The sequence below is a fragment of the Rhipicephalus sanguineus genome, chromosome 1 (assembly GCF_013339695.2).
Source record: "Rhipicephalus sanguineus isolate Rsan-2018 chromosome 1, BIME_Rsan_1.4, whole genome shotgun sequence".
Lineage (NCBI taxonomy): Eukaryota > Metazoa > Arthropoda > Arachnida > Ixodida > Ixodidae > Rhipicephalus > Rhipicephalus sanguineus.
In genome coordinates this window covers 72295542-72321652 of record NC_051176.1, presented here as the reverse complement: position 1 = coordinate 72321652, position 26111 = coordinate 72295542, and the positions used below count along the sequence as shown (strand labels likewise).

Below are 26111 nucleotides of genomic sequence, written 5' to 3'. Positions count from 1 at the left end.
AAGCGCCGCCAGCGCCCCATGAGCGTGGCAGGTAAGTCATGCTGTACATGACATGCGTGTCATGATTTTCATGTTAACTCGTGTTATTTATGTTTGTTACACGGTCGCGTCGCAAGATACCAATTTTAGTGTATATAAAGCTAGCGAAACGGCCGCCAGCGCACCATGAGCGTGGCACGTAAGTCATGCTGTCATTACATGCGTGTCATGATTTTCATGTTAACTCGTGCTATTTATGTTCGTCACACAGTCACGTCACAAGATACCAATTTTGGTGTATATCAAACTAGCGAAACGGCCGCCAGTCGACCATGAGCGTAGCGTGTAAATCATGCTGTACATGACATGCGTGTCATGATTTTTATGTTATGTTGAACACGATGGTAAAGTCAGCGATGCAGCAGACGATATCGAGCGCGCTTTCTTTGAGAAATTCAATGGTTTATTCGCCGCCTGCTCAGTCAACGTCGACCATTTTAAAAAAGAGTTTTTAACGCTGATGCCAAAGCTAGACAACAATACGAACGAAATATTGGAGGAACCGATTTTCAGAAGAGGAAGTAAAAAGTGCTATTGAAAATTTGCATCCGGGGAAGTCCCCTGGCCCTGATGGTCTGACTTGCGCCGTTTATAAATGTTTCAATTTATCAATATCGCCAGTCTTAACCGACGTATACAATGAGGTATTCCAGCTGAAAGTATTAACCCCGACGTTTCATCCTCCCACACTCTTCTTATATCGAAATCCGTAGACCCCGTTGAACTGCGCAGTGTAACTTCTTACCGCCCATTCTGCCTCACTAACGAAGATTATAAGATATTTATGAAAATCCAAGCTAAGAGGTTGCAAACAGTCATTACGGATCTCGTGGGGCCGCACCAGACGTGTGGCATAAAAGGCCGATCTATCTTCACTAATATACACGCAGCATGGAGTATCCTCGAATGCTGCGACGCTATTGGTACACGAGTGGCAATGCTCCAAATCGACGTGGAGAAGGCTTTCGACAGGGTGCCTCATGAAATTCTTCTGTGCATTTTAGATCATGTGAACTAAGGTAAAATAATTAGAGAGGGGTTGCCATGGCGTACCGAGACTGCTCATGGCGGCTAATCGTCAACAAGGCGGTGGGGGAACGCATTCCATTCAAGCGTTGGGTCCGTCAAGGTTGCCCTCTCTCGCCACTATTGTTCTGTTTGTACATAGAGTCTTTTTGTTTGAGTGTTATAGAGAATTACTGTGTTCGCGGGTATAAGCTGCATGAGGTTGAAGTCCGGCTTTTGGCTTTTGCGGATGATATTGCCTTTTTTTGCGCTGAATCAGACAGCATAACACAAGCTGTCAAATGTGTTAAAAGCTTCTGTGCTGCGAGCGGCAGCGCGGTGAACTGGGGCAAATGCCTGGGCTTTTGGCACGGTGACTGGCCAGAAATCCCAGACGGTTTTGCCAGCATGAGGTTCGTTACGACACCCGTGAAATACTTGGGTGCTCCCCTCGAGTGCTACAAAGACAGCGATTCGCACTGGAGGAGCGAAGTGGATAAACTGCGGGACAGAGTAAATAAGTGGAATGGCTGGAATTGGTCTATGTTTTCTAAAACCACCATTTGCAATATCTTCTTAATGAGTAAAATATGGTATACCCTACATGTCTTACATTGTTCAAGGGTAAACATCCAAAGATTTCACCGTGTGTTCGCAGTGTTCGTGTGGGCATCGTCTTGGGAAGATCAAGTCGAACCAATTTATTTCTTCGAGTGCGAAATGGAGGACTGGGCCTGTCGCATTTGTTTTTGAGACAGGTAGTCAATCGGTTTTATTTCTTTCGGGACGTTAACAACCCATTCCTGCGAACTGTCTGTCAACTTCGCCTGGGGCAACACTTTCATAACGTGGTTGTCTCAACCGGCAGCGCGCCCGGTGGCGTTTATGGTTTTCTTCGCGATGTTGCGCTTTCCTGTAGGTGTCTGTCTGCGCGGTTTTCACTTGAGTACTTGAGTGAAGTCAAGCGTAAAAACTGCACAAGGACCTATGTGATGTGTTTCTACCAGTGCCTTTTTATCGGTCCCTTTACAATGTAGGCCATGGGCACACTGTACTAAAGCGCGTCAAGGCGATGCTAATACCGCTAGGTGTTAAGAATTTCTTTTTAAAATTACACACCGGTACGCTGAGTATCCAATCATAGATGGGTCAAAAGGGGTTTTATGTTCCTTGGGGCACGCATTGCATAATATGCAGAAAGGAGGAAACAATTCAACATGTATTCCTGGACTGTTGGGATGCTGTCTTTCTTTTGGACGTGCTCCAGCGCACAATCAAAAAAGATTTTCCCGTTGATGCACATGGGATCCGCTATTTGCCAATACAAGGTGACGACGGTACCCCATCCGACCTGATAATGCCTATGGCTCTTCACAGCATCTGGAAATTCAAATGGCAGTCAGGGACGTTTATGTAGGTGCACGATCACCTACGCAGTACTTCAAAGAATGCATAAGAGATTTTGTGGAGGAACAAAAGTTGCAGGAATTTACTCCAGAGTGGTTGCCACGCGTCGAATTATTATCGACGATGAAAACATTTTAACGCATGTGCGGCCACAACATTTGAGCGGTCGTTTTTAACGATGTTTTTGATTGTGTTGTGTAAATATCTGTAAATATGTATATTGTTTATGTGGGCAAAAGACAGGCAATAAAGAAAAAAAAAGCGCTGTGGTAGTGTAGTGGTAATCACGTGCACTTTACACGCGCAAGGTCCCTCGTTCGATCCCAGGCGAGAGCAGTGTAGTTTTGTTTTGTTTTGTTTTTTGTATCCAGCGAAGGGAGGTATAAAAAGAGAAAAAAATTGGCAGATCCCACGCAGTGAGGGAATCGATGTAATGCGAAGCAGCCAGCAATAAGCTGCATACATCGTCTTGTTTGTCATTGAGGCTAATGAAGTCATTCATGTCGTGACATCTATTTCGCTGTACAGGGTGTTTCAGCTAAAAAGCACCAAGTAATAAAAAATTAAACATAGGTGCTACGCATCTCTAATTAGCGCAGTATTGTTCTGAGCCATATAGAGCACGTCAGAACATTTTTTTCCGATCCGCCAAGCTCGGTAATTAACAAAGATAGCTTAATTAACCTTTTAAATAGTAACTCTAGACAAAAGTTTTCATTACAAAAGTTGTAGCGTTTGTTCAGAAACACCAAATTATTTAATCTATGCTAAATTAACTACCCTGCTTAATTTCTTTCCGGCCTTTCTTTAAAGCGCGCGAATTTTAAAAAATAGCACGTGACTGCCGCCTAAGGCGCGGCGCTTTTAGTGCCCTCAAATGTAAGTTGAACGAATTATGAAAGGCTGCTCCGCGCACGAAGGTCGATGGAGCAGGCTACCGGTGACTGCGATGGACGCTAAATGACGATAGAGGCGTACCATCAAAAAAAAGAAAAGATCAACGAAAGAGCAGCCGTCACGTATGAGTGCATCTTTTATCTCGGTCCTTCATCGCGCTTTAACCCTCGCCCCTTCCAATCTGTTTCTTCATTGCTGCGAAAAGAAAAGAAAAAAGGCCTACGCTGCATCAAATGCTGCCTACAGTCTCATGTGGCATTTGCGCCGTGGCTGCCACTTTTTCGTTGAAGAATTTTGTTGTTGTTGTTGTCGTTGCTGTTGCTGTTGTTGTTGTTGTTGAAACGGTATGCTCATTTTGTCCCTTAACGTCCATCGCAGTCCCCGATAACCTGTTCTATCGATCTTCGTGCGCGAAGCAGCCTTTGATATTTCGTTCAACTTACATTTGAGGGCACTAAAAGCGCCGCGCGTTTGGCGGCAGTCACGTGGCATTTTTTTTTTAATTCGCGCGCTTTAAGGAAAGGCGTAAAAAAATTAAACAGGGGGGTTATATTAACACAAGCGCCACAACTTTTGTCTTGAAAATGTTTCTCTAGAGTTACTATTTGAAAAGTTCATTAGGCAATCTTTGTTAATTAGCGAGCTTGGCGGATTGAAAAAAATATTCTGACGTGCTCTATATGGCTCAGATCAATATTGCGCTAATTGGAGACGCGTAGCGCCTATGCCTAATTTTTTAATACTTGGTGCTTTTTAGCTGAAACACCCTGTATATCGCGAGATTGTCATAGATGCATGCGTGTATAATCTGGGATATGCCATGCTAATGAAACATGTATTCTGCTACATATATACGATGCGTGACCTGCTATTTATGTTCGTCACGCACTCCCGTCATGCCGTACCAATTTAGGTATATATCCAATAAACAAAATGGCCGAAGTGCACCATGAGCGTGGCGTCCAAGTCATACCCTACATGACATGGATGTCATGATTTTCGTGTAATACCTCTTAATTACGTTCCTCACACAGTCACGTCGCGCAATACAAATTTTGGTGTATATCAAGCTAGCGAAAGGGCCGCCAGCGCACCATGAGTGTAGCACGTAAGTCATGCTTTACATGACACGCACGACACGATTTTCGTGTTAACACCTGCTATTTGTGTATGCCACGCAGTCACGTCGCGCAATACAAATTTTGGTGAATATCAAGCTAGCGAAACGGCTGCCAGCGCACCATGAGCGTGACACGTAAGTCATGCTGTGCATGACATGCGTGTCATGAGTTTCATGTTAACTCCTGTTATTTATGTTCGTCACACAGTCACGTCGCGCGGTACCAATTTTGGTGTATATCAAACTAGCGAAACGGCCGCCAGCGCACCATGATCCTGAAAATGTAAATAATGCTGTACATGACATGCGTGCCATGATTTCCACGGTACATATGTGAGAGGACCTGTCACTTATGTTCGTCATACACTCGTGTCACGCCATACCAGTTTTGGCATATATCGAACTTACGAAACGGCCGCAAGAGCACCAGAACTGTGGCATGTAAATCATGTCATTCATGACATGGAGATCATGATTTTCATGTTATGACATGTCAGTTATGTTCTTCATAAAGTCATGTTACGCCATACCAATTTTGGTGTATATCCTATTAACGAAACGGCCAGGAAGCACAAAGTCGTAGGCGGCTAGATAGATAGATAGATAGATAGATAGATAGATAGATAGATAGATAGATAGATAGATAGATAGATAGATAGATAGATAGATAGATAGATAGATAGATACGCTCAAAGTCGCAGAAGTTCGCTAAGAAATGCTTCGCATTAAAAAAAATCACAGCATATCCACGGGGTCAATTATGATGAGTGGGGCGAAGCCCCGGAGGGAATCATCGGTAAACCGTGAAACTATTCCGTGAAATTCGCCCAGTACAACATATAAAGAGTGTGAAACACCGTGTATATATTAAACATCAAACTTTTATTGTACTGTTGGTTTACGTGGTCCCTTCATCATCACCAATTTGTGATCGGTGAAATACAGGGAAAGTGTCCGCTCCCGAGCGATAGAGAAAGCGCGCCAAGAGGGACCGCGTTCCCCGCTCGCCCTGTGAGAATTAACGGAAAGGCTAGAGGAAAGACACGACGCGCGTAGCATTCCTCTTCGCGTTACACGACGCGAGGTCGGTAGCATGCCCAACGAAAGCCAACGGAACGCGATCGTGCAAGTGCTCCAGCTTCGCGAACAATGCACGGCGTTTACTGCACATAAAGCGTCCCAAAACCAAACATCTTGCTCCAGGCGTGCTTTGCGTTTTTCGTAGAAATAAATTCTTTATCATGTACATTAAGACGAAAAGTTCAAAGCTCACTAGAGTGTATCGCCCGCAAAGTATGTCTTTTAGTGTTATTAAATCAAGGAACACTACGATGCCTTGTAAATTATGATATTTAGTGAATAGCTGATGTAGTGGGCAATTCATTAAACTAGAGCTGGCTACATACATACATACTACTACTACTACTACTACTACTACTACTACTACTACTACTACTACTACTACTACTACTACTACTACTACTACTACTACTACTACTACTACTACAAAGGAGGGAACGACCCACACCCTAAGGAGCGTCGCTTCTAAAATATGGTTCTTTTGAAGAAAGGTCTGTCCTTTTGAATGAATATCGGTATATAACACGAACTCTCGTGCTGCGCTCTTGTAGCGTAGTGGTAATCAAATTCTACTTCCGGCAGCCGAGCTGTTCGGACGGGTGAATGATGGGCTCCGACGGAGCAGCTTTTGCGGCACCAAGCCGCGGTAATACGGTTATCGATGACAACGAGGAAGCGAGTTATCAGTTTATTTTGCCACCTTTGCCGAAGGGACATGTAAAGAAAACTGTGTTTTTGCATGGCGACGTGCGAGCAAGGCCCTACAGGGTCGAAGATTTCCTCAGCGCGCTCGACTCGACGGGATTGTTGCCGGAGGTCGTGGCCCTTGGGGCATACCAGATCAATCACGTGTGGGCGGTCAGCTTTTCGAGCGACGATGTGGTAAAGAAATTGCTAACATTCAAGGAGCTCAACGTGAAGGGGCGTCGCTGCGTTGTCTTCGACCCTCAAGACCAGCAGTTACGTCTCCGCCTTCATTGGCTCCTGTATTGGGTGGCGGATGAAGATGTAAGGACAGCGCTGGCGGCCTTTGGCAAAGTCATTGAAGTGACGCGAGAACGTTGGCGCGTCAGAGGCGTCGGCGGCAAGGATTCAACGACTCGGACCGTACTTTTGAAACTGATGAATGGAATGAAAGTCGACGACCTGCCGCACCAAATCCGAGTTGCAGGTGAACAGGCCCTTGTTGTGGCTCCTGGACGACCTATGCAGTGCCTACGGTGCAAGGGAGACGGCCACGTCCGGCGCGAGTGCAAGGTGCCGCGATGTTCGTGATGCCGAATCTTTGGGCACTCTGAAGACCAGTGCGTACGCGCGTACGCCGCAGCCGTGGGGCCACCAGCGAGCGAAATGCACATGCAGATGAGGATGGATGCTGCTGAAGCCGAGGACTGTTGCCAAGGGGGCTGGGGACCAGGAGACCGCCAGCGACGTGGCGGAGACGTCAAACACAGAGTGAGGTGCGGAAGGTGAACCTGTAACCTCCGAAAAGAAAGACCAGGTGGCGCCGAGTCATACAGAAGAAAAGGAGAAAGACAGCAAGAACCACCTTGTAGTCAACGATGCCACGTACGCAGAAGAAGGAGGGAACCCTTCGCAAAGAAGCGACGATATGGATACAAGCGGCTACGCTTCCTCCGAAAGACCGCTGGACACTAACGACCAGAAAACAACTACTGAGAGCCACGCCGACGGTCTCTTTTTTCGCTAACGATCAGAGGCGTTGTTAACGGACGCACGGAAACCGGGCCACGAAGCAAAAACGCACCTGATGTCATGCAAGAAAAGCTTTGACAGGGTTCATGAACACGCTCTGAAAGGCCAAATCGAAAGGGTGAAAAAGGTGACATGCAATGAACACAGGTTTTAACAAAACCTGGCCAGCAGAAATGAATGGGACTGAAGAACAGCATATGCGGCTTAACAACTGAGCTCGCCAAAAGGTAAAAAGGCGTATATAATGGATGCCGTCAAAAGGTAAAATGGTATAAAGAGGACCTTTAAAGGTCACAACCTAAAAGGTAAGAGCAACAATAAAAGTCACTGGATTTGCAAAAAAACGCAAGCTCCTTCTTAGAGAGCGACACAGAGGGCTTCCTAACACAGCTGGCTCCAAGCTGTTCTGTACAGGATGTCTCATATATTTCCCGAGAAATCTGGTCTCTATTTTCTGATGACGCCAGCCTGGTCAAGAAAGGGGCAACAACCGCAAGTTCCACAGTGTAAGGCGATGTTGCTGCCGGACGTGATATAAAGTAGTGCTCTGTGTGTCGTCTTCTTGTCTTCGTCTTCGTGCGCTCGCCGATTTCAAAATGTCACTGTATGAACTAGCTCAGACCCAGCCTCTGATTCAACCATTATGTATGTTAGTGTCATGCAACTGGCAAGTCGAGGATATGCGCTGTTTTTAAAACGGTCTAGTGGCATTATTGAAGAGAAAGTCATGACTTCCGAGAATGGGCGATTAGCCCTTTGCAATTTTTCATTGTGTGGGGAAAAATGGCGAATTATTTGCGTGTACGCGCCTAACAGAGCTTGTGAAAGAAATGTTTTTTTATTACGTAGCCACTTTCATAAAAGGCGATTGAGTTTGTCGCTCGTCGATTTCAATTGTGCGAGCATGCCCGACCATTCTGTAAAGAATGCTCCAGTACACAACAAAAGTGCATTGCAGCTTTCTGCAGTAACTGAACAATACGGCTTAGTAGACGTAGGTTATGTATTCCGTGGCAATCATGTGCAATTTACACATTGCTAGCAGCAAAATCAAACTAGACTGGCTAGAATGAATATATCAGAATACATTGTACTTATGTGCACAAACTATGCCGTGAAAATGTTAGCTTCACTAATCACAGTCTTGTAATGGTTGAAACAGGCAAGAAAAGAAAAACTACGAGGTTCAACTGGAATTTATGGAAGTTGAAGGAAAAATATTCGGCAGATCCCACTAATTCTGGGAGTCAATCTCGGCCGAAGCAGTAGGTGCTTAGAGGCCTATACCGAATTTTTTTTAATTGCTTTTAGTCAAGCGTTGAGAGTTGGACCAACTTCCTTACGTTTTTGAGAAGATATGCGTATATCATGTGCAGGTCTAGAGCGAGGAAGTTTTTCGGTTTGGTGGCAGGGGGCACTTGCTGAACGCTTTAACTATTTGACAGCACCTATTTTGAGGAAGCAACGATCAGGGCGGGGGGGGGGGGGGGGGGCTCGTAGATCCCTCACCACCCTCCCCTCACTCCGCGATTTGTAGGCTATTCTTGGACCTCTACATCAAGCACGATGACCGATGTGTGTGCTGGAGCTATCGACCGAGAGCTAAGTAATATTTTTTACCGTTTGATTCGCCCCAGTCAAAAACTGTGAAGAGGGCAATTGCGAACCTCTCGCTCGAATCAGCACTAATCAAGTCTTGCCCTCACATAATGCAAGCAAGCTGTAAGGGTGAGGTAGCCAGACTGCGAAAAGCAGGATTCCCTGACCACGTCTTAACAGCTGTGACGGAGTCACTGTTGCAGAAATTCAAGGGGAGGCCAAAGAAGCCGCGGATACCAGAACGTAGGGACGACAATCCTGTGGTTATACCCTACATGCATAGGGTCACCCACAATCTAAAAAGGGTTGGCAACAAGTACGGTGTCCCTATCGTCTTCTCGGCTCCACATAAGCTAGCCAAAATGTGCCCCAAGGTCTGCAGCAGCAACCAGGTGATTCCCGGCTGTGGAACGAAACACGCCAAATCGTATGCGCGGTGTGCCACGGGTGTGGTCTACGAGTCCCCCTTTCATGTGGCAAGGTTTACGTAGGTCAGACTGGGCGCTGCATCAACCAGCGCGCCAAGGAACATGCACGGTCGCTAGGCGATGAGTCAGCGTCGTTCCAGAATCTGCCCGCCCATTGCAGCGCTTGCGGAAACTGTGAACCATGGCTTGAGAAAATAAAAATCCTAAGCAGAAGTAAAGATAGATTAGCTCGCGAACTATCAGAAGCGTTTTTCATCACACAGAAAGGCGACATGTGCGTCAGCACCACATCTATATCATTGCGTGCTAGTGAATTTCAGGTACTAAACAAAAAGTGATAGGGTGCACGAATACCACCCCTTCCTCTGTTCCTCATGATTGCGCATGCGTGCCTTGTATTTATTGCTATAAAATGCTGTGCGGTTGTTTCAATAAAAATAGTTGGAATTAGCGCCCGTCCTGTCATGTACCTTTCTTCTTGTCCTCGTCTAATATTGCGCTACAATTTTTAAATAAGAATGTATCACCTACTAGCCCCGCAACGTGTTTTATTAGCATATACAGTAACTCTATTTTTCAGGTCTGAACAGCGCCTCTAGTGGAGATCGCTGAAAACGAAACTGAGGTTCCATGGCCTCCGAAGTTGCCCACTGCGTGCCGGTAAACATTCTCGGAGGCCAGCATTTTTCGAGAAAATTTGAAAATCTGCCGCGCCAGGTGGTGCTCAGTTCGCTTCTGTCGCCACGCTGTGAGCCCCATAAACATGGCGCGCGTGTCATCACCGCCGCCGCGCATGCGCAGACTACCCTTATGAAAAAGGCCCATTTCGACTACCTGGGGTTCTTTAACATGCACCTAAATCTAAGTACACGGGCCTCAAACATTTTCCCCTCCATCGAAAATGCAGCCGCCGCGGCCCGGATTCGATCCCACAACCTTCGGGTCAGCAGCCGAGCGACATAGCCACTAGACCACCGTGGCGGGGACCTATTCATGTAATAATCTGGTCATCGTGTTCGTCGCACACTGATGCCCTCCCATACAAATTTTGGTATGTGTCAAGTTAAGGAGACGACCACGACAGCGCCCAGACGTAGGCGGATGGATGGATGGATGGAAGCACGGACGGACGGACGGATGGGTTATGGATGGATGGATGGATGGATGAATGGAAACGGTCAAAGTGCCTTTGGTTCGGTAAGAAATGCCGGCTCGGTAAGAAATGCGCGCTCGTGAAAGTCGCTCTGACAGAAAGTTCGACAAAATACCGCATGCATGGGATGCTGCCGGATGGCCCAATGGTGCACGCCGCCAGTGCACGCCGCCGCGCAGTAAAGGCGGGCAACGTTGAGCACGGCAACAGTGACAACGTGCGAAATACCGCTTTCAGTGTGGAGATTTGAAGTGCGCTAACGTGATGCGGACCTCTAAAACGCGATTTTATTTAAAATTAAACACCTCCTTGGCATAAAAATAGCACGAGGAGGTTTCTGTACCGCTATTTCAACAATCAACGTCGACTTAATATTTGCCTTTCGTGTCCCTTTAAAGGGACCGACAACTGGGCAGAACGTGTGATTAGATCCTAGTAGAAATGAAAAGACCGTGAAATTTAGTGACAGATTCCAGCATCCTTTTCGCGTTGTGCGTAGGATTTATATTTTTAAGTCGTGCCTAAAATTAACAAAAACCGGTATGTCGCGCAGCCTAGCGCAGCCTAGTGTTGAAGCTGGGTTATGAAGTCGGTCACTTTGCTGTACGTAGTCACGTAGTTTGCTTCTGTCGTGCGCGCCCTAATTGGTCCTTGAAGTTAGAGTATGTATATTATTATCTATGCCCGCTTTGTTCTGCGCTGCCTACGAGGTATATGGAGTTGCACGGTCAGAAGCGGCGCTGCCTTCGCAGCCGCCAGTGGCCCATGTCCAGCCGGGTGCACGCATGCGCAGTGAACCGCCGCGCTCGAACCACTCTCGTGCTCACTGTTTACAGCATGTGTTGTCAAGTGTGTATAAGACTTCATATTCGCCGCAGATAGAACAATTCTGGTTAAAAAAGTTTGACGGCGTTTTCCACGTTACCATTCCGGGGCTAGACACTCTGACCAGTTAGCATTCCGTTGCGCTAAAGAAAATAGGTGCCCTAAAAATTGGTTGCCAGTGCCTTTAACATACCCAGTTTCAGGAAATTTTGTTGAGTCAAAGTTCCCAAAATACAACAAATACAGTTTGAAATCCGTGACGTTGCGCACGGAATTTTCTGGGCGAAACTTAAAAATGCAATTTGACCTTGATTTTTTCCTCACTTAATAAACTAGTAATGGTAAGATGAATGACGTTCGAGTTCTCAGAGTACACTTTCTCCGTCTAAACCGATTCAGTGTTTCACTTTAGTGTCCCTTTAAGAACGGAGCAAAGTCCAAGCCCGGCCCGACCAGAGCAGGCTACCTCAAACCCGGGCCCGGCCCTAAGCCCTGAGTCTCAGGCCCGAGCCCGGCTCGGGCCCGCCGTGAAAACTACTTTACCCGGCCCGGCCCACGGGCCCGGCCGGGCCCGGGTTTTCGGGTAGGCCCGAGCCCGTGCAGTGCTCTATGGTGAACGGGGTCGGTTTCCGAGAACGTTTCGAGTGCCCACTCCAAATATTCGCGGATGGTCGCTAGCTCTGCTCGGGTGCCGTACATCCCTTCTCCTAATACATGATGGCGTAGGTTCTGATTTCCATTTGTCTGGTTCTACAACGCAGTGGCATAAAAAGTGTTAATGGTACCGTCTGCAGGAAGTGCAGCGTCCATGTATACGATGCGTTCAGTCAAGGGGAGGGAACGCGTAGCCTTAACATGCCTCTTGGCATAGGCAAGGCGCCGCACTCGCTGACTAGGCTCCATATTCAGTGGAAGGAGCTTGCCATCGGCGAGTACCGTAATTTCCCATGACGCCGTTTTGTTGGGCGAAATGGGCAGTGCGTGGATGTCATACCCGAGGAGCATGAGCGTGTATTGCCAAGTATTTGTTGTCCGAAGCGTCGTCTCCTGTGTGTGGATGTGCATGTCGACGAGCTCGGACAGGTTGCTCAGCTTGCTACAGCTCTTGAGCGAATCGAGGCGTGTGTACCTTGGATTCCCAGTAACAATGCGTTCGGCCTCGTTAAGTAGCTGGTAGAGCGCGAGCATCTGTGTACGGTTAACCGGATTATACGGCAGTCCATACGTGATACTAGAGACGGGAAAAGCTTTAGCAAACCACCGCATTTCACGTTCGTTTACTACACGAGTGCGGTTAGAGATTCTGCGTAAAGCGTGCAGGATTTGTTTGCTGGTCTTCGTAACGTATTGGAACCAAGTGTCCGCTGTGCAGTTTTCCTCTAGGTGCATATCGAGTATTCCTTGTTATGGGTCGATTACCAATGCAAAGTTTAAAAGACCGCTTTTCTTCCTGTTTAACAAATTGGATCGGCGATCATGAATGACGACGAACTGTTTTGTCTGGGGCGGTGTGTAAACCTGCTTCCGTTGCGTAGCCGTGAATATTGTTGGCGACTCTTCGGAAGACATCCTCCTGCTCACCGATGCATCCTTCATGTGTCCACACAGTGACATCGTCGGCATACACCGCGTTTTCGGGCCCGGTACGTCCGCAAGGCATCTTGCTCGCTGGTACATAGCTATATTAAACAGGGTGGGTGAGATCACCGAGCCCTGGGGAGCGAGCACCTACGTGGTTGATTCGTATGACACTGGCGTCTTGGCCAATTTCGAATTGGTAGCTAATTCGCCCTTCTAGGAAGCCCACTATAAAGTTGTACATTTTCCCTCTAATGCCAAGGTCACAAGCTTTGGTCATGATGGTGCTATGTGGGACGCCATCAAACGCCTTGCGTATATCCACTACGGCAACATCCCGTGGGCGCACCGAAATAGAGTCGAGGGCATCTCCTTTTAGGCGGAGGAGTACATCTTGAGTTGACAGCCCGGGGCGGTACATGTACATCGTAGGCGCCAAAAGGTAGCAATCTTTAAGGTAGCACATCAGCCATGTGTTGACCATGATCTCTATTACATTACAATGAAAAAAAATCCGTAAACAGAGGTGGGTGCTCGAGCCGACGTTTCGACAAGTGGACTTGTCTTCTTCAAGGCTGGAACTACTCAGTTCCAGTCTTGAAGTCTTGAAGTCTTCCAGTCTTGAAGTCTTGATCAGTTCCAGCCTTGAAGAAGACAAGTCCACTTGTCGAAACGTCGGCTCACGTCGGCTCGAGCACCCACCTCTGTTTACGGATTTTTTCATCGCAGCTTCAGTCTTCCACTTCCTGCCGTTTCTATTAGATTACACAAACACAAGGTTAAAGAGATTGGACGGAAGTTGGACAGGGTATCTGGTGGTTTACCAGGCTTCAGAATGGGCTTCACCACCAAAACACTTCCATGTGGAAGGCAGTATCCCGGTATCCCAGACTCGGTTAACCTCTTTGACAAGAGCGTGTTTGTGCTCAAGAAGCATACTGCGTAGATAGCAACGCACACCCCATCGGCTCCTGGAGTACTAAGTACGTTAGCATGCTGGAAGGCGTGCCCAGCCCCAGATATTTTATTGCAATGATATTTTTATTGCAAAGTGCTCAAGAGAAATATGGTTTACGAATTACGTCCTCATGCATTGGTATTTCGAAAGAAATGAGTCAATGGAATTTTTATTGCAAAATGCTCAACAGAAATAATGTTGAGGAAATATTATTTCAATGGTATTTCGATAGAAATGAGTCAATGAAATATTTATTGCAAATTGCTCAACAGAAATATTATTGAGGAAATATTCCCTCAATGCTATTTCGATAGAAATGAGTCACTGACATTTTTATTGCGAACTGCTCAACAGAAATGTTGTTGACGAAGTATTGAAGCAAGTCAATGAGTATTGCGGCATCATTGATAATCAATAAAGTCAATAATTCGATCATACTCCAGCAATGGAAAATCAACAGTCATTTTCATAAAGGATTACGCGGTCGTAAGCCATGCGATAGGAGCATCCGCGGGTTTTGTTCTTTTTTTGAAAAAATTGCAAAGCCTTCTTGTGCAAAGTGTTTTTCATGCCAGTCAGGCAGAATTGTTTATTGTGACTTTGTTTATTGTGCCACTGAATTCAGAGTATTATGCGTATACGCACCGAATAGTGTAGAAGAGCGAGCTCAGTTTGTTTCTAACCTGTTTCAGTGGACGAAGTGTGATAAGAGGGTGGTTTTGTTAGTGGATTTCAACTGTGTTTTACGTGCTCGCGATAGAGTCAATAGCACTGGCGTTCGTGACAAAACAGTGACGTGCTAGGCAAACTAATAAACGAAAATGACATGGATGACGTGTATGAATGTGTCGCAGCAAATCGCGAAGTGACGTACCCGCGATTTCAAGGCAATAGCCATGCGCGTTTAGACCGCATGTACCTATTCCTAAGTATTTTGCCTATGTGTCACGATTTTTCGGTTGAGCCAGTGTCGTTTTCAGATCACTTTTTGGTTGTGTGTCGCATAAGCATGAAGAAACAGCGTAAGGCTTTCAACTGGGATTTATGGAAACTGAACGCATTGTTATTAAAAGATGAACCATTTTTAGAAGCAGTGCACGAAACCATTAATGAAGTGCTTATGGAAAAAACGGAAACTGTAGCAGAGAAATGGGAGTGTTTAAAGCAGAAGGTGAAAATGAAAGCGCTAATCAGATCGAGCACGCTAAAATTCGAAGCGCAAATAAAAGAAAGAAGTCTTAAGAAAACACTGCAGCAGCTGATAGCCCTAGAAAGTCGGGAGCCTGGGACTTGTAAAGACGAGGTGCGCAGTGTCAAGGAAAAATTAGAACAGTATGACAGAGAGCGTTATCAAGGCGTCTGGGTTCGCGCTCGAGCAAATGATCTTGTCGCGGGGGAGACGCCCACTAAAAGGGCGCTTGGTCTCGAAAAAGCGCAAGGACGCCGAAACCACATCGATAAGGTGTATTGCAACGGGACTCTCGCGAGTGACAATGAAACCATCGAAGGGGCTTTTTTAAATGCGAAGCATTTCTTAGCGAACCTCTGGCACTTTGAGCGTTTCTATCTACGTATCTATCTATCTATCTATCTAGCCGCCCACGTCTGGGTGCTCTCATGATCGCCTCCTTAACTTGGTGTAAAGCAAAATTTGCATGGGAGGGTAAGATGATTTGACGAATATGATTGCCGGTTCATGACAAGAATAACGTTAAAATCCTGTCGCGTACGTCGTCAAACCCTTTCCACTAGACACGTGTGGAACATACCCGTTTACCATGGGCCGCGGTGTACGGGTATGCGCCACAGCTGATTGACAGTTTATATCTACCCAGGAACGGCGAGAACAGACATTGGTTACTTAAATGCTAAAGCGTTAAGGACAGCCAACATAGGCAACATTGACTCAACGAATAGAAAGAATGAAAATTAGGATCCCAGCAGGAATCGAACTCAAGCATTCTGCGTGGCTATCAGATATTCTACCACTGAGCCACGCCAGGTCTATAAACTGGTTTGAAAAAACAGCCTACGCAGGCGTAATATCGGTGCAACGTCAATTGTGGTTGTGGTGTTGGCTATCTAAATTTACAACAAAGCAATAAACGCTACGTGATATTCCTACGATATGTACTCCTATGATACAGGCGTCATATCAGATTAACGTCTGTTGTTCCAGTGTCAGCTCTGCTTTTATAGCAGTCTAATAAACATTACGTTTGTATTCCTATGATTCAGCAAGCTATATTGAAGCATTGCTCGACCCCGGAGGAATACATTAACGAAAGTTACATATGATATCCACATCACCGCACCGTAGAGTGCACTTCGTCCATCAGAACGGCGCAGTGTCCGCTTCATTTCTTACGAGGCTGGGCGATGGCCTCATGCTGACCGAGGATGATGCCAGATTGATTGACAGCCGCTTTGTAGATTAGGCTACGTAGGCCACACACAACCAGGTAGTCTACGAATACGACAAACACCATCGACTGATGTTTGTCTACGTAGCACTATCCAGGCCTACCAACCTCGGCGGCCTATACCTTACCAATGCGATGGGTGGCTTCAGGTTCCGACATGTCGCCGGCTCTGTCGACAGACAATTTGTCGACGAAATGACCGAGGCATCCACGAATTCCAACAGCTCTACTATACCACATACTTCACTACACATGGACCCCTCGTCACCACGATCACGACCGGATACTATAAGAAGTCATGACCAGCTGCTGGTGCTCACTGATTACGGTGATGATGGCCTTGTTCAAGAACTATCAAGAACTTCTTGCACAGATATACACGGGTTCGTGAAACGTGCGTGCGTTCTCGAGACACGTATAAGCACTACGTATGAGCTTACCGCTACTGGTGTTGGTAATACCCACGTTGCATACGTAACCGTAAACAACTGGTTATATAACACATATGCGGCTCTGCAACATATATATGTGTGCGTATAAAATTTATACAAATCTTTAGCGTCATTTTCTAACCTGTCGCTCAGTAAAAAAAGTTACGCCACAGTCCCCTATCTGCCGAATTTTTTTTTACGTATTACCAGTCACTTTTTCAGTTCGATAAGCGAATGTACATGGTTTTAAAGAAGAGTTTCTTAAGCGCATGCCGCGGCTTATTGACGACACAGAAAAGCTTTTAGACGGCAAAATAACGGAAGGCGAAGTGGAACGCGCGATTGGTCGTTTGAACCCCGGAAAGTCACCGGGACCCGATGGCCTAACCACTGCGTGGTATAAGACGGTTAGAACAGAACTGTCCCCGGGGTTAGCTGAGTTGTTGAATGCGGCGTACGAACGGAAAACTCTGCCGCCCTCCTTTAGCAAAACGCATACGATATTAATTCATAAAACGGACGAAGGAGAAAAACTTAAACTGGTGACATCGTATAGGCCCATATCGCTGACCAATGTTGACTACAAGATTTTTATGAAGGCTCTGGCAGCGCTACTTCAAGGTGTCATTAAAGAAATTGTTGGAGAGCACCAAACTTGTGGAATCAAAGGCAAGACTATTAGCTCAAACATTCAAAGATGCGGTGTGTGCTAGAGTGTTGTGACGAGGAGTTACTTGGCGTTGCTGTGCTCCAGATAGACCTGGAGAAAGCTTTTGATTGTGTTGCGCATGATATTTTGTTTGTCATCTTAGATCATATTAATGTTGGTTCCATCATCAAGGAGGGAGTGGCCTTGGCGTACCAGAACTGCACAACACGTTTAATTGTTAAGAAGTCTTTGGGGGCCCCCATTCAAAAGCCCGTGTAGCTCAGTCGGTAGAGCGTTTGGCTTTTAACCTAACGCTCCAGGTTTCGAGCCCCTGCTCGGGTGAGTGCTCAGTTTCTTTTTTCGTGCGCATTTACGCTTCCACTATTCGTACGTCCGCTTGTTAGAGATCTGAGCGAGCCCGGGTAGCTCAGTCGGTAGAGCGTTAGGCTTTTAACCTAACGCTCCAGGGTTCGAGCCCCTGCCCGGGTGAGTGCTCAGTTTCTTTTTTCGTGCGCATTTACGCTTCCACTATTCGTACGTCCGCTTGTTAGAGATCTGAGCGAGCCCGGGTAGCTCAGTCGGTAGAACGTTCGGTTTTTAACCTGACGCTCCAGGGTTCAAGCCCCTGCTCGGGTGAGTGCTCAGGTTCTTTTTTCGTGCGCATTTACGCTTCCACTATTCGTACGTCCGCTTGTTAGAGATCTGAGCGAGCCCGGGTAGCTCAGTCGGTAGAGCGTTAGGCTTTTAACCTAACGCTCCAGGGTTCGAGCCCCTGCCCGGGTGAGTGCTCAGTTTCTTTTTTCGTGCGCATTTACGCTTCCACTGTTCGTACGTCCGCTTGTTAGAGATCGGAGCGAGCCCGGGTAGCTCAGTCGGTAGAGCGTTAGGCTTTTAACCTAACGCTCCAGGGTTCGAGCCCCTGCCCGGGTGAGTGCTCAGTTTCTTTTTTCGTGCGCATTTACGCTTCCACTATTCGTACGTCCGCTTGTTAGAGATCTGAGCGAGCCCGGGTAGCTCAGTCGGTAGAACGTTCGGCTTTTAACCTAACGCTCCAGGGTTCAAGCCCCTGCTCGGGTGAGTGCTCAGTTTCTTTTTTCGTGCGCATTTACGCTTCCACTATTCGTACGTCCGCTTGTTAGAGATCTGAGCGAGCCCGGGTAGCTCAGTCGGTAGAGCGTTTGGCTTTTAACCTAACGCTCCAGGGTTCGAGCCCCTGCTCGGGTGAGTGCTCAGTTTCTTTTTTCGTGCGCATTTACGCTTCCACTATTCGTACGTCCGCTTGTTAGAGATCTGAGCGAGACCGGGTAGCTCAGTCGGTAGAGCGTTAGGCTTTTAACCTAACGCTCCAGGGTTCGAGCCCCTGCCCGGGTGAGTGCTCAGTTTCTTTTTTCGTGCGCATTTACGCTTCCACTATTCGTACGTCCGCTTGTTAGAGATCTGGGCGAGCCCGGGTAGCTCAGTCGGTAGAACGTTCGGCTTTTAACCTAACGCTCCAGGGTTCAAGCCCCTGCCCGGGTGAGTGCTCAGTTTCTTTTTTCGTGCGCATTTACGCTTCCACTATTCGTACGTCCGCTTGTTAGAGATCTGAGCGAGCCCGGGTAGCTCAGTCGGTAGAGCGTTAGGCTTTTAACCTAACGGTCCAGGGTTCGAGCCCCTGCCCGGGTGAGTGCTCAGTTTCTTTTTTCGTGCGCATTTACGCTTCCACTATTCGTACGTCCGCTTGTTAGAGATCTGAGCGAGCCCGGGTAGCTCAGTCGGTAGAGCGTTAGGCTTTTAACCTAACGGTCCAGGGTTCGAGCCCCTGCCCGGGTGAGTGCTCAGTTTCTTTTTTCGTGCGCATTTACGCTTCCACTATTCGTACGTCCGCTTGTTAGAGATCTGAGCGAGCCCGGGTAGCTCAGTCGGTAGAGCGTTAGGCTTTAACCTAACGCTCCAGGGTTCGAGCCCCTGCCCGGGTGAGTGCTCAGTTTCTTTTTTCGTGCGCATTTACGCTTCCACTATTCGTACGTCCGCTTGTTAGAGATCTGAGCGAGCCCGGGTAGCTCAGTCGGTAGAGCGTTAGGATTTTAACCTAACGCTCCAGGGTTCGAGCCCCTGCCAGGGTGAGTGCTCAGTTTCTTTTTTTGTGCGCATTTACGCTTCCACTATTCGTACGTCCGCTTGTTAGAGATCTGAGCGAGCCCGGGTAGCTCAGTCGGTAGAGCGTTAGGCTTTTAACCTAACGCTCCAGGGTTCGAGCCCCTGCCCGGGTGAGTGCTCAGTTTCTTTTTTCGTGCGCATTTACGCTTCCACTATTCGTACGTCCGCTTGTTAGAGATCTGAGCGAGCCCGGGTAGCTCAGTCGGTAGAGCGTTAGGCTTTTAACCTAACGCTCCAGGGTTCGAGCCCCTGTTCGGGTGAGTGCTCAGTTTCTTTTTTCGTGCGCATTTACGCTTCCACTATTCGTACGCCCGCTTGTGAGAGATCCGAGCGAGCCCGGGTAGCTCAGTCGGTAGAGCGTTAGGCTTTTAACCTAACGCTCTAGGGTTCGAGCCCCTGTTCGGGCGAGTGCTGAGTTTCTTTTTTCGTGCGCATTTACGCTTCCACTATTCGTACGTCCGCTTGTTAGAGATCTGTGCGAGCCCGGGTAGCTCAGTCGGTAGAGCATTAGGCTTTTAACCTAACGGTCCAGGGTTCGAGCCCCTGCCCGGGTGAGTGCTCAGTTTCTTTTTTCGTGCGCATTTACGCTTCCACTATTCGTACGTCCGCTTGTTAGAGATCTGAGCGAGCCCGGGTAGCTCAGTCGGTAGAGCGTTAGGCTTTTAACCTAACGGTCCAGGGTTCGAGCCCCTGCCCGGGTGAGTGCTCAGTTTCTTTTTTCGTGCGCATTTACGCTTCCACTATTCGTACGTCCGCTTGTTAGAGATCTGAGCGAGCCCGGGTAGCTCAGTCGGTAGAGCATTAGGCTTTTAACCTAACGGTCCAGGGTTCGAGCCCCTGCCCGGGTGAGTGCTCAGTTTCTTTTTTCGTGCGCATTTACGCTTCCACTATTCGTACGTCCGCTTGTTAGAGATCTGAGCGAGCCCGGGTAGCTCAGTCGGTAGAGCATTAGGCTTTTAACCTAACGGTCCAGGGTTCGAGCCCCTGCCCGGGTGAGTGCTCAGTTTCTTTTTTCGTGCGCATTTACGCTTCCACTATTCGTACGTCCGCTTGTTAGAGATCTGAGCGAGCCCGGGTAGCTCAGTCATTCTGCTTCCGGCAGCCGAGCTGATCGGATCGCAGTGTCATGGGCTCCGGCGGAGCGGCGATAGCGGCCACTATGGGCCGCGGAAACAGGAATACGGATGACAAGGATTATCAGTTTATTTTGCCTCAGCTGCCAAAAGGAAAACTCATTAATAACACCGTGTTTTTACACGGAGACGTCAGGGCCAGGCCTTACAAGGTTGAAGATTTTCGGGATGCGCTGATGCCGACGGGCCTGCTGCCCGATGTGGTGAGCCTCGGCGCGTATCAGATAAACCACTTGTGGGCGGTGACCTTCAACGACGGTGCTCCCATGAAACGCCTACTTGCCCTGAAGGAGCTCCAGGTGAAGGGGAGGCGTTGCGTCGTCGTCGACCCGCAGGACCAGCAGGTGAAGCTTAGGCTGCACTGGCTGCTGCACGGGGTGAGCGACGAAGATGTGCGGGCTTCACTGGCAGCATTTGGAAAGGTGGTGGAAGTGAGCCGTGAGCGGTGGCGGGTCCCGGGCATGGCAGACAAGTGCTCAACCACAAGGACAGTGCTACTGAAGTTGAAGAGTGGTCTCATGGTTGAGGACCTTCCACACCAGATCCGCGTGGACGGGGAGCTGGCCCTGGTTGTTGTGCCAGGACGGCCGATGCAGTGCTTGCGCTGCCAAGGCACAGGGCATGTCCGTCGTGAGTGCAAGGTGCCACGTTGGTCCCGCTGTAGACGCTTCGGGCACGTCGAAGCCGACTGTGTTAGGACATATGCCTCTGCGACAGGACCAGCGAAGAGCGAGGTGGTTGCCGAGCACGTCATGGACGCGGCCGAGACGGAGGAGGCCGCTGAAGGTGCCGGCAGCACAGTGGTCCTGGCGACAGCCGGGGGTCGGCAGCGACAGACACACACAAGTTGTCGGAGGTTCCTCAGCATTCAACCGCACCTGTCATCACCCCGTCAGCAGCTGAACCGGTGCGGGTCGAGCAGGAAGCACGGCCAGTCGAAGCGGACGAGGCAGCAGAGATCCAAGGAGAGACGTCCGGAAGCGGGGACGACATGAGTGTCACCACGGCCACACTAAAGCGTGCGCGCGACGAGACCGAGGAAATGGACAAGACGTCGACTACAACCAGCGAGGAGCCGCCTGCAAAGACTCCTCAAGGGAGGCGGTTCACGCTGAGACCCGAACCGAAAATCCCAACCGACAAGAGACCGGCGGACAAGACAAAGCAAAAGAATGCTGGCAAGCAGGATGGTCCTGGAGGCGGCTAGCCGTAGGCTAGACGTGAAAGGTAAGCGCCATGCTCCGGGCCTACTCCTCAGAGCGTAGAAGTCACAATGGCATCGTTTCGATCACTCAGCATAGCAACGCTGAACGTGAGAGGGTTGGCGGCTAGGCGTAGGCAAAGTCAGCTCCTACGGTTGGTCACCGACCAAGATATCGACGTCCTAGCCGTCCAGGAAACTAAGGTTGACGGGGAGGAGGAGACCGGGAGCATGGTGCGTCGTTTCACTGACAGATACTATGCAGTCGTGAGCCATGCGTTAGGGACGTCCGCGGGATGTGTTCTTTTTGTAAAAAAATTGCAAGGCCTTCTTGTTCAAAGTGTATATTCATGTCAGTCAGGAAGAGTTGTGTATTGTGATTTTGTGTTTTGTGAAACTGAATTCCGAGTAATTGGCATATACGCGCCGAATGGTGTAGAAGAGCGTACCCTTTTTTTTTCGAATCTTTTCCAGTGGACGAAATGTGATAAGCGGGTTGTGTTGTTAGGGGATTTCAATTGTGTTTTAAGTGCACGGGATAGAGTTAACAATATGGGCATTCGCGACAAAAGCAGTGACGTGTTGTATAAGTTAATTAGCGAGAATGACCTGGACGATGTGTACGAATGTGTTGAAGCGGACCGCGAAGTGATGTACACGAGATTTCAAGGCACTAGCCATGCGCGGTTAGACCGCATGTACTTATCGCTAGACATTATACCATTGTGTCGCGGTTACACGGTTGTGCCAGTGTCTTTCTCGGATCATTGCTTGGTTGTATGTCGCTTAGGTATGAAGAAACAGAGTAAGGCTTTTAACTGGGATTTATGGAAACTGAACGCAATGTTATTAAAAGATGAACCATTTTTAGAAGCAGTGCACGAGACCATTAATGAAGTGCTTATGGAAAAAACGGAAACTGTAGCAGAGAAATGGGAGTGTTTAAAGCAAAAGGTGAAAATGAAAGCGATAGACAGATCAAGCACGCTAAAATTCGAAGCGCAAAAAAAAGAAAGAAGTCTGAAGAAAACACTGCAGCAGCTGATAGCCCTAGAAAGTCGGGAGCCTGGGACTTGTAAAGACGAGGTGCGCAGTGTCAAGGAAAAATTAGAACAGTATGACAGAAAGCGTTACAAAGGCGCCTGTGTTCGCGCTCGAGCAAGTGATCTTGCCGCGGGTGAGACGCCCACTAAAAGGGCGCTTGGTCTCGAAAAAGCGCAAGGACGCCGAAACCATATCGATAAGGTCTATTGCAACGGGACTCTCGCGAGCGACAATAAAACCATCGAACGGGCCTTTTTTGCGTATTATCAGTCACTATTTGCAGTTCGAAAAGCGAATGTACAGGGTTTTAAAGAAGAGTTTCTTAAGCGCATGCCGCGGCTTAGTGACGACACAAAAAAGCTTTTAGAAGGCAAAATAACGGAAGGCGAAGTGGAACGCGCGATTGGTCATCTGAACCCTGGAAAGTCACCGGGACCCGATGGCCTAACCGCTGCGTGGTATAAGACGTTTAGAACAGAACTGTCCCCGGGGTTAGCTGAGCTGTTCAATGAGGCGTACGAACGGAAAACTCTGCCGCCCTCCTTTAGCAAAGCACATACGATATTAATTCCTAAAACGGACGAAGGGGAAAAACTTAAACTGGTGACATCGTATAGGCCCATATCGCTGACCAATGTCGACTACAAGATTTTTATGAAGGTTCTGGCAGCGCGACTTCAAGGTGTCATTAAATAAATTGTTGGAGAGCACCAAACTTGTGGAATCAAAGGCAGAACTATTAGCTCAAACATTCACAAGATGCGGTGTGTGCTAGAGTGTTGTGACGAGGAGTTACTTGGCGTTGCTGTGCTCCAGATAGACCTGGAGAAAGCTTTTGATTGTGTTGCGCATGATATTTTGTTTGTCATCTTAGATCATATTAATGTTGGTTCCATCATCAAGGAGGGAGTGGCCTTGGCGTACCAGAACTGCACAACACGTTTAATTGTTAATAAGTCTTTGGGGGCCCCCATTCACGTAATGCGTTCTGTGCGTCAAGGCTGCCCCCTCAGTCCACTTTTGTTTTGTATTTACATCGAAGTGATGTGCTTAGCGATAACGGAAAACGAAAAAATACGTGGCTTCAGCTTGGCGGCAGTGGAAGTTAAGCTGCTGGCATATGCAGATGACATTGCGGTGTGTTGTACGAACAAAGAAAGTGTAGAGGAAACGATAAGTGTTGTGAAACATTTTTGTAGCGTCACAGGGAGTCGCGTAAACTGGGGGAAATCCCTTGGGCTTTGGCACGGAAGGTGGCCTTCAAAGCCGGACCATTTTGCGAATGTGCACTGGACGGAAACACCGACAAAGTACCTCGGTGTTCCCCTTGAATGTTATAACGGCAGCGAGGAGTATTGGTCGCGTCAAAAAAAAGAGACGAAGGAAAAAGCAGACAGGTGGAAAGGCATGAACCTGTCTGTTTTTGTTAGGGCTACTGTGTGCAACATGTTTTTTATCACTAAACTGTGGTATGTAATGCAGGTGCTACATTGTTCAAGGATCAACGTGCAAAGGCTGCACAGAGTGTTCGCAGTGTTTATATGGGGCTCTGAATGGAAAGGTGCAGACGGACCAATTTGTTCAGGCGCGTGAAGGACGGGGGTCTCGGTTTGGCGCACCTATTTGTGAGACAATTAGTAAATAGATTTTTGTTTTTCCGTGACGTCAGGGATCCGTTTTTGCGTACGGTATGCCAGCTCAGGTTAGGCAGTGCCTTACCAGATCTTGTTGTCACTACGGATAGCCGGCCCGTGACGTTGCGTGGCTATCTCAAGGAAGTGGTAGACAGTGTACGTTTTTTTATCTGTTCGTTTTTCTTTGGATTATCTAGCAAGTGTTAGAAGAAAAGAATTGTACAAAGATGTATGTGATATGGTTTTGCCAGTACCATTGTACAGGGCCATATACAGTGGAAGACCGGGACAAAATGTACTGAAGCGGGTGAGGAACATGCAGGTACCTACAGGGGTGAAAACATTTTTCTGTAAGTTACACACAGGAACACTACCAGTAAAGACTTTCACAGAGGAACGGGGCTTTTTTACACCATGGGGGTCACACTGCTTGATATGTAAGAAACCAGAAACAATAGACCATGTTTTCTTGCATTGTTGGGAAGGGGTACATTTTTGGGACATTTTGCAGAGGACAATAAAGAAGGATTTTCCACTGGATCCCCACGGGATAAGGTATCTCGCAGTAAAGAATGATGAGGGGGTCCCATTTGATGTAGTGATGTTGACCGGTCTCCACTGCATATGGCGTGCGCGAATGGGCGGATACCACTTCGACCCGGATCCAAAAACCAGCAGTAATTTATTTCAGGCAAAGCATGTCTGCATTCATTGAGTGTAGTAAAATACAGGATATCGAGCCAGAATGGTTGCCAAGGTTTGAACCTCTGGCAACCCTTAAGTATTTATAAGAGGACAACATCAGTCCAAATGGGACTGATGGCAATGCTTGTTCCTTTTCCTTTGTATTGTATTATGTGAGTGTGATATGACTGCCCTGTACAATGTCCAAGCCAGGCAATAAAAAAAAAAAAGCCCGGGTAGCTCAGTCGGTAGAGCGTTAGGCTTTTAACCTAACGGTCCAGGGTTCGAGCCCCTGCCCGGGTGAGTGCTCAGTTTCTTTTTTCGTGCGCATTTACGCTTCCACTATTCGTACGTCCGCTTGTTAGAGATCTCTGCGAGCCCGCGTAGTTCAGTCGTTACAGCGTTAGGCTTTTAACCTAACGGTCCAGGGTTCGAGCCCCTGTTCGGGTGTGTGCTCAGTTTCTTTTTTCGTGCGCATTTACGCTTCCACTATTCGTACGTCCGCTTGTTAGAGATCTCTGCGAGCCCGCGCAGTTCAGTCGTTACAGCGTTAGGCTTTTGACCTAACGGTCCAGTGTTCGAGCCCCTGTTCGGGCGAGTGCTGAGTTTCTTTTTTCGTGCGCATTTACGCTTCCACTATTCGTACGTCCGCTTGTTAGAGATCTCTGCGAGCCCGCGCAGTTCAGTCGTTACAGCGTTAGTCTTTTAACCTAACGGTCCAGGGTTCGAGCCCCTGTTCGGGTGAGTGCTCAGTTTCTTTTTTCGTGCGCATTTACGCTTCCACTATTCGTACGTCCGCTTGTTAGAGATCTGTGGGAGCCCGTGTAGCTCTGCGTTCTTTCTGTAAAAAAACTGCAAGGCCTTCTTCTTCAAGGCGTATATTCATGTCAGTCAGGAAGAGTTGTGTATTGCGGTTTTGTGAAATTGAATTCCGAGTAATTGGCATATACGCGCCGAAGGGCGTGGAA

The 26111-nt window shown here is 48.0% G+C and overlaps 19 non-coding genes across 19 annotated transcripts; all 19 read left to right on the top strand.

The window, feature by feature from the left end:
- Positions 1–17577: 17577 nt before the first annotated feature.
- On the top strand, positions 17578–17650 carry Trnak-uuu (transfer RNA lysine (anticodon UUU)). Its single transcript has one exon. It is a non-coding gene; the product is annotated as a tRNA-Lys (tRNA).
- A 74-nt stretch (positions 17651–17724) lies between these two features.
- Trnak-uuu (transfer RNA lysine (anticodon UUU)) lies at positions 17725–17797 on the top strand. The gene has a single exon. It is a non-coding gene; the product is annotated as a tRNA-Lys (tRNA).
- A 221-nt stretch (positions 17798–18018) lies between these two features.
- Trnak-uuu (transfer RNA lysine (anticodon UUU)) lies at positions 18019–18091 on the top strand. The gene has a single exon. It is a non-coding gene; the product is annotated as a tRNA-Lys (tRNA).
- A 74-nt stretch (positions 18092–18165) lies between these two features.
- Positions 18166–18238, top strand: Trnak-uuu (transfer RNA lysine (anticodon UUU)). The gene has a single exon. It is a non-coding gene; the product is annotated as a tRNA-Lys (tRNA).
- A 74-nt stretch (positions 18239–18312) lies between these two features.
- Trnak-uuu (transfer RNA lysine (anticodon UUU)) lies at positions 18313–18385 on the top strand. Its single transcript has one exon. It is a non-coding gene; the product is annotated as a tRNA-Lys (tRNA).
- Positions 18386–18459: 74 nt separating this feature from the next.
- Trnak-uuu (transfer RNA lysine (anticodon UUU)) lies at positions 18460–18532 on the top strand. The gene has a single exon. It is a non-coding gene; the product is annotated as a tRNA-Lys (tRNA).
- A 74-nt stretch (positions 18533–18606) lies between these two features.
- Positions 18607–18687, top strand: Trnak-uuu (transfer RNA lysine (anticodon UUU)). The gene has a single exon. It is a non-coding gene; the product is annotated as a tRNA-Lys (tRNA).
- A 66-nt stretch (positions 18688–18753) lies between these two features.
- On the top strand, positions 18754–18826 carry Trnak-uuu (transfer RNA lysine (anticodon UUU)). Its single transcript has one exon. It is a non-coding gene; the product is annotated as a tRNA-Lys (tRNA).
- A 74-nt stretch (positions 18827–18900) lies between these two features.
- Trnak-uuu (transfer RNA lysine (anticodon UUU)) lies at positions 18901–18973 on the top strand. The gene has a single exon. It is a non-coding gene; the product is annotated as a tRNA-Lys (tRNA).
- Positions 18974–19047: 74 nt separating this feature from the next.
- Positions 19048–19120, top strand: Trnak-uuu (transfer RNA lysine (anticodon UUU)). Its single transcript has one exon. It is a non-coding gene; the product is annotated as a tRNA-Lys (tRNA).
- A 220-nt stretch (positions 19121–19340) lies between these two features.
- Positions 19341–19413, top strand: Trnak-uuu (transfer RNA lysine (anticodon UUU)). Its single transcript has one exon. It is a non-coding gene; the product is annotated as a tRNA-Lys (tRNA).
- A 74-nt stretch (positions 19414–19487) lies between these two features.
- Trnak-uuu (transfer RNA lysine (anticodon UUU)) lies at positions 19488–19560 on the top strand. Its single transcript has one exon. It is a non-coding gene; the product is annotated as a tRNA-Lys (tRNA).
- A 74-nt stretch (positions 19561–19634) lies between these two features.
- On the top strand, positions 19635–19707 carry Trnak-uuu (transfer RNA lysine (anticodon UUU)). The gene has a single exon. It is a non-coding gene; the product is annotated as a tRNA-Lys (tRNA).
- Positions 19708–19781: 74 nt separating this feature from the next.
- Trnak-uuu (transfer RNA lysine (anticodon UUU)) lies at positions 19782–19854 on the top strand. Its single transcript has one exon. It is a non-coding gene; the product is annotated as a tRNA-Lys (tRNA).
- Positions 19855–19928: 74 nt separating this feature from the next.
- On the top strand, positions 19929–20001 carry Trnak-uuu (transfer RNA lysine (anticodon UUU)). The gene has a single exon. It is a non-coding gene; the product is annotated as a tRNA-Lys (tRNA).
- A 74-nt stretch (positions 20002–20075) lies between these two features.
- Trnak-uuu (transfer RNA lysine (anticodon UUU)) lies at positions 20076–20148 on the top strand. The gene has a single exon. It is a non-coding gene; the product is annotated as a tRNA-Lys (tRNA).
- A 74-nt stretch (positions 20149–20222) lies between these two features.
- Positions 20223–20295, top strand: Trnak-uuu (transfer RNA lysine (anticodon UUU)). The gene has a single exon. It is a non-coding gene; the product is annotated as a tRNA-Lys (tRNA).
- A 74-nt stretch (positions 20296–20369) lies between these two features.
- On the top strand, positions 20370–20442 carry Trnak-uuu (transfer RNA lysine (anticodon UUU)). Its single transcript has one exon. It is a non-coding gene; the product is annotated as a tRNA-Lys (tRNA).
- Positions 20443–25373: 4931 nt separating this feature from the next.
- On the top strand, positions 25374–25446 carry Trnak-uuu (transfer RNA lysine (anticodon UUU)). Its single transcript has one exon. It is a non-coding gene; the product is annotated as a tRNA-Lys (tRNA).
- The last annotated feature ends 665 nt before the right edge of the window (positions 25447–26111 follow it).